The 7,500-nt window shown below is 37.6% G+C and overlaps 1 long non-coding RNA gene across 1 annotated transcript in view; it reads right to left on the bottom strand.

Annotated features, from left to right (window-relative positions):
• The window catches only part of LOC118765325, a 20,217-nt gene that overhangs the window by 7,337 nt on the left and 5,380 nt on the right, over positions 1-7,500 (bottom strand). The window contains exon 3 of the long non-coding RNA XR_005001164.1: positions 2,493-2,502. This is a non-coding gene — a long non-coding RNA (uncharacterized LOC118765325). The remainder of the gene's footprint in view (positions 1-2,492; positions 2,503-7,500) is intronic.

Raw genomic sequence — 7,500 nt, 5'->3', positions numbered from 1 at the left:
CATAAATATTTACAGTAGCGCAATTAAAAGGTTCTGTATTTATGACGGAGAATTTTTAATGGTTCATTAGCATATGGAGAAAGTATAATACTAAATTTTGTTATAAATAATAATTAAACGAGTCTTGCGGAAAATATATTCAGCATCGGATACATTTGGCACGTATATTCATTTAATCCTAGAGATAGAATTAATTCCCAGCACTATGACTGGAAGCAACTCCATATCGGAGAATATGGAAGGTTCACAACCCTCCTCACACACACATGCACATACATACACATGCGTAGATACACATACATACACATACGTAGATCTGTGTGTGTGGTTGTATGTAAATGCGGGTATTATGTGTATGTGTGTGTTTGCATGTGTGTATACATGCATGTGGGTGTGGACGTGTGTGTCCATATAACTGTATGTGCGTATGTGTGTGTATGTATGTATGTATGTATATGTGTGTGTGTGCCATATTTTCGTTTTTGTAATACATCTAGTATTATTTTATTGAATATATACATATTCCAAAGCAGTATGTTGCTGTTTCGCGTATTTCGATCGACTATTTAGGGGTTCTCAACCATTTTTATTTATGGACTCATTTGATTACTACTTTTTTACTGGTGGACCCCGTAGCCATTCAATGTTTAAAAACTAGGTTTATAGAAACGTCTTTCGAAATCCCTATTTTGTTTTTCACAAATTAAACTTGTGACGGTTGAACTAAGTAAATATTAGAGAAAAAAAACTTAACTCTTTCTTGTAATAAATACATCTTCAGCAAATGTTATTTTTCAGTGGGCCTTAAAATACTATTGTAGATCCCACAAAAAATCTTATATGGACTCTCAGGGTCCATGTGACCCTGGCTGAGAACCCTTGATTTAGAGATTCATTTTTTTTTCTTCGTAATAGTTAAACATTTTGTTTTTCCGAGAATCCAGCATTGGAAATACATTTAGTCTTATCTTTAAATCTCCTCGCATTTAAAGCATCCTAATAACTATATGTTGTTTTTTCAAAGATCTCTATATTTGCAACGAATTCCAAATACTTCTATCTATATTAAAGACTACTGAATTTTGGTAAAACCTTGTCTTAATATAACTAAGCTTTCCAATTAGTTTTTAGAATGCTTTTCTGAGAGTTTATAGATATCGTACTCGAATTTATGGGTTTTTCTTATCTGACGGTCATAGACAATTTTCTCTCTCTCTCTCTCTCTCTCTCTCTCTCTCTCTCTCTCTCTCTCTCTCTCTCCTCTCTCTCTCTCTCATCGGTCACTCACACACACAAGCACACTTCAAAAATTGAAAAGATCCATTATAACTTATGGTGATACAAGCACTGCGTTTGTTTCTCATCACCGACGGTGTGTTGAGACTGGTTTTAATATATTTATTTCTTAGTACGTTCACATAGCTTACTTACCTAAAACTGTGCACTAAATAAGGTAGATCCTTGTACTATTTGAAGTATGAAGTCTGTATGGCTATCACGACTTCCAGATGCTGCACGAAGTCACTCGGATATCTACATCTGTTAAAATTTTCACATCAGCGAAGGCAGTATCATTTGATTTTTCTTATTCCATATATATCCACTCCATCTACATTATACAGAAAAGAATACAGTGTACATTCAAACATAAGAGATACCCAAAAAATAGGATATCTGACTCACTAGAAAGAACAGTTAAACTCCAAGCCACTAATTGCTGTAATTCCGAAAGTGATTGAAAAATAAAAACTTGGAGTTTAACTGCTCTTTCTAGTGAGTCAGATATCCTATCTTTTGGGTATCTCTTATGTGTTTGAATGTGCACTGTATTCTTCTCTGAAAATGTATAGTCTATTGACTAAATTTTTTCCTTCTCGCTAGACCACTGGTAGCTAAGAATCTTTTCGATAAATATTCTTATTATCCTAAGATTTTAATTAATGATAAAATGTTTTCATCTACATTATAGTTAGGTTCGCATATAATAAACCCTCAGCTGTAAATCACTGTCAACGTATATAGAAGACATTTCAAAAGAGTAATGTTAACCGTCTCAGCCAACCGAAGCAGCCTCAGTGCTCACCTACGTAGTAGAAAACCAATATTTTTAGTCGGTATCTCCACTGCATCTCGTATCTATTTCAGATTAAGGTTTATACTTGATGGCCGTCGTTTTGGTTGCTTAACCCTAATCATACCGGACTATGATTAAAGGCATTTCAACCGATACATTGAGTTTCGTAAGCCCAGTACACATAGGCCTACATCATAAAATGTCTCCTTTTTAAAAGTCATACCGGACTATGATTAAAGGCATTTCAGCTGAGACATTCATTTTTGTAAGCCCAGTGCACATAGGTCTACATTACCAAATGTCCCCTTTTTAAAGTAGAGTACGATTTTAGACTGATTTGGCTACTTACTCAAATGGCTTGAACGACAGCAGGGATGTCCCCTCTTGATAGTTGTAACGTAATGGTGTATAGTACAACAAAATCATTACTCATTGTTAGATGAGACCCTTGTATAACATAAGCGCAGGCTCTGCTGTGTGGTTTAGAAGTTCTGTTGCCATAGACTTTCGTTAACCAAACAGATGTCAATGTATTTTGCTAACGGAAAATGTAATAGAAACCAACGGAATAAACGTTCTTGCACTTCTATGGGAGAATCAAACTATCACCCGGATTAACACGACTATTGGTTCTTGGTTATCTTCAGTAGGGTCCATTTCTTTGAAGGATTTCAGGCCAAATTTCCTCCTTTTTCCCCTGCACTGCGTAGGAGTGGCTGTGTGGTAAGTAGCTTGCTTACCAACCACATGGTTCCGGGTTCAGTCCCACTGCGTGGCACCTTGAGCAAGTGTCTTCTACTATAGCCTCGGGCCGACCAAAGCCTTGTGAGTGGATTGGTAGACGGAAACCGAAAGAACCCGTCGTATATGTACATATATATAGATATATATATATATATATATATGTGTGTGGTTGTGTGTGGGTGTGTGTGTTGTGGTGTGGTGTGTGTGTACGTATGTGTGTGCATATGTTTGTGTGTCTGTGTTTGCCCCCCCCGCCAACATCGCTGACAACCGATTGCTGGTGTCTTTACGTCCCCGTAATTTAGCGGTTCGGCTAAAGAGACCGATAGAATAAGTACTAGGCTTACAAAGAATAAGTCCCGGGGTCGATTTGCTCGATTAAAGGTGGTGCTCCAGCATGGCCACAGTCAAATGACTGAAACAAGTAAAAGAGTAAAAAGAGAGCGTTATGACATGAAGGTCCTGATAAAGAGAACTTTAAAACGTTGACCTTGTTCTTCTGAGAAAGTTAATTAAAAAAATATAATTTAGCAAAAGTGGTCGCAGTGACACGGGATAGTGAGCACGACCATTCCGGTCACCCAAGTTCTGAGCTCGAATACCCCTGCAAGCCGTCTCTATCTTTTATCTCTCTCTGTTTGATGAAATATATACTAAGCACGTACAAAGTTCGATCAAATCTGTTACACCATAATTTCCATTAGAATTATTTGGTTCTCTGTGTTAGTGTAAGAAATCAATATTTAACTTTACGTACATCACTAATCAAATTTCTATCCTAATTAGATATTTACGCGTGCATATAAATTCTCTCACTCTTACTCTTAATTTCTCTCTCATTCAATCTTTTTCTCTTTCCCCTCTTTCTCTTTTTCCTTCTTTCTCTCTTTCCTTCTTCCTCTCCCTTCTCTCTCTCTCTCTAACCTACACGTAGATATACATGTGCACGAGATCCAATAGAGAGACGTTCTACGTAGTTACCCGTCAGCGAAAAATAACTACCGTATCTCCCTTAAAATACACTACTCTGTCTTCAGTAAACGAAGGTGACGTTGGTCAAAATAACTGTCAATCATGGTAGTCATGGTTGGCACGTCTTTGTTTTGGTCTGTGCTGGGGTTAAATAAACAACAATAAAAGCGTATCCTAGGAGTCTTTTTACTCTTTTACTTGTTTCAGTCATTTGACTGTGACCATGCTGGAGCACCGCCTTTAGTTGAGCAAATCGACCCCAGGAGTTATTCTTTGTAAGCCTAGTACTTATTCTATCGGTCTGTTTTGCCGAACCACTAAGTTACCGGGACGTAAACACACAAGCATCGGTTGTCAAGCGATGTTGGGGGGACAAACACAGACACACAAACATATACACACACATACATATATACATATATATATATATATATATATATCAGTGCTTTTAAAACTTTTTGCTGGAGCGGAACCCCAAGGAAACATTCCACTGGCTCGGGGAACCCCTGTGCAATAATTTAATAGTCTTATGCACACATATCTGCACAGGAGAATAAAAAATTACTGCCGATTTTAGCAGTTTTGTAACTTTCTTGCGGAACCCCTGGACTGTACTGGAGGAACCCAAAGGTTCCCCAGAACCCTGGTTGAAAACCACTGATATATATATATATATATATATTATATATATATATATATATATATATATATATATATATGTGTTATATAATATATATATATATATATATATATATATATATATATATATATATATATATATATATTATATATATATGTATATATATGTATATATATATATATATAGCTATATATATTATTAATATATATATATTATATATATATATATATATATATATATATGTATGTCTATCTATACCCAATTCGACTATACGACGGGCTAGAGTAGAAAAGAAACTTTAGCACGCCGGGGCGAAATGCTTTGCGGTATTTCGTCTGCCGCTACGTTGAGTTCAAATTCCGCCCAGCTCGACTTTGCCTTTCATCCTTTCGGGGTCGTATTAATAAGTACCAGTACGCACTGGGGTCGATTGTATCGACGTAATTCCTCTGCCTGTCCTTGTTTGTCCCCTCTGCGTGTAGCCCCTTGTGGGCAATAAAGAAATAAATATGTATAAAACGCTAGCAGAAACGTTAGCACGCCGGGCAAACTACATAGCGATATTTCGTCTGTCTTCACGTTCTAAGTTCAAATTCTGCCGAGGTTGACTTTGCTTTCATCCTTTCTGGGGTCGATAAAGTGCCAGTTGCGTACTGGGGTCGATCTAACCGACTTGCTCCATCCCACCAAATTTCAGAGTAGAAAATAATATGTATAAAACGCTCGGCCATTTCTTCGCTAATTCAATGAGCATATTCACTTGGTTGAACAGAATCCTCATCCTCGAAAGGGACGGAGACTCATTTTTCTCTCTCTCTCTATCTCTCTCTCGTCTCTCTCTCTCTCTCTCTCTCTCTCTCTCTCTCTCTCTCTCTCTCTCACATTCATTTTATAAATATCTGCATATGTGTATATTTATATATATTATGTATGTAAGTACGTATGTATATATACTTACAGACCTATATATGTATTATACGTACATATATCTGTATATGTATGTACGTAAGCATGTATATATGTATCTATTTATATATATATACACATACATACACATATACACACACTTATATTCGCATTTACATATATACTTACATGTACATGTATGTATATACACATATACACAGATGATATATGCCTATATGCCTACATGCGAAGAGAGAGAGAGAGAGAGAGAGAGAGAGAGAGAAACAGACAGACAGTTATAGAGAGCAAGAAAAAGAGAGAGTAACAGAAAGCAAAGAATGTTCGATGCAATTAATTTTATGCAAGCTTGTTCCAAAAAGATTTATGTCAAATCTTGGCGATAAAAACTTATTGAATAAACATATTTTAGTAAACATTAAAAGCTACGACTCTCAGAGTTGCGTAGCCACCCCACTCACCCACTGCGTCAATCTCTCTCACTCTCTCCCCCTCTCTTTCTCTCTCCATCTATACGTCTATCTTCCCCACCCTCTCTCTCTCTCTCTGTCTCAGAGTTTCCCTCTTTCTCTCGAATTCATAATTTGTTGCTGAAGTTGAAACTATACGCAGACGTTTACACACGCGCTCCCGCACATATGCATACGCAAACACATTGACAGACACATACACTCATACACACACACACAATCATACACACAGTGTGTGTATATATATTATACGTGAGGGCGCGTGGCTTAGTGGTTAGGGCATTCGGCTCATGATCGTAAGGTTGTGAGTTCGATTCCCGGCGACGCGTTGTGTCCTTGAGCAAGACACTTTATTTCACGTTGCTCCAGTCCACTCAGCTGGCAAAAATGACTTGTACTTGTATTTCAAAGGGTCAGCCTTGTCACTCTCTGTGTCACGCTGATTATCCCCGAGAACTACGTTAAGGGTACACGTGTCTGTGGAATGCTCAGCCACTTGCACGTTAATTTCACGAGCAAGCTGTTCCGTTGGTCGTATCAGCTGGGACCCTCGTCGTCGTAACCGGCGGAGTCTTTAGAGATATATTATACATATGTGCACATGTGCGCGCATATATGTATATATATATACATATATATATTATATATACATGTACATACATACATATACATATATATATATATGTATGTATGTATGTATATATATATATATATATATATATATATATATATATATATATAATATATATGCCGCAGACATAGTTTTTGTGGGTAAGAAGCTCGCTTCTCAATGAGTTTTCGAGTTCGATCTCATTGCGTGGCACCTTGAACAAATGTCATCTATTATCGCCCAATCCAACCAATGCCTTTTGAGTAAATTTGGTAGAACGGATATTTTCTGAGGATGCCTGTAGTATATACCAGGTTGAGTCAAAAGGTTTTTTTTAATTTTTCGTACTTCACGTTTTAATAAATAGTTGAAACAAATTGTGCATGCACAAATGGTCTATTCGTCAAAATATATTCCAGCATAATCTATTGTCTGCGCCAAACGTTCAAATCCACGCTAATACAATTTGGCTGGTTTAGAGACAGAAAACTCCTTGCATCCGTTTTCAGCTTGGTCCACATTGTGAAACCTCCATCCTTGCAGGAAACGTGCCAAGGCTGGGAAAAGGCGGTAATCTGATGGCTCAAGATTTGGAGTATCGGCAGGGTGAAGCTGCACTTCCAGCCCCTCAAATTCTTCGAGTTTGAGCTTGGCCATGTCGGCAGTGTGTGCTGGGGCATTATCATGCTGCAGAAGTGCGCGTCTTAGATTGCCCAATACCTTGTAATGGGCTTTCAGAAGCATCATATACTGACTGGAGTTGGTGAGCATAAAGGTCAGCGTTCACAGCATCCCATCTTGGGCAAGCTGAAAGTGTAATACTCATTCGAAATTCCACCAAATACACAACATGGTAATCTGATGGCTCAAACCTCCCTTGTTTGACAACAATTTCTGAAGACTAGCACTTTTTCATCCTCGCTTGCAATTTAATAGCAAAAAACCTGTCATTTTGAGGATTTTCCAGCAGTTGTTTCCCAATGTTCACACGTCGTTGAGCCTCGTCATTGGCCAGTTCATATGAAGCTTCTCATCCGTTCACAAAGCTGACCTTATGGAAGTATCG

Source organism: Octopus sinensis, linkage group LG11, assembly GCF_006345805.1.
Source record: "Octopus sinensis linkage group LG11, ASM634580v1, whole genome shotgun sequence".
Classification (NCBI taxonomy): domain Eukaryota; kingdom Metazoa; phylum Mollusca; class Cephalopoda; order Octopoda; family Octopodidae; genus Octopus; species Octopus sinensis.
Note: the sequence above shows the minus strand (reverse complement) of the source record. Positions and strands in the feature narration are given on the sequence as shown.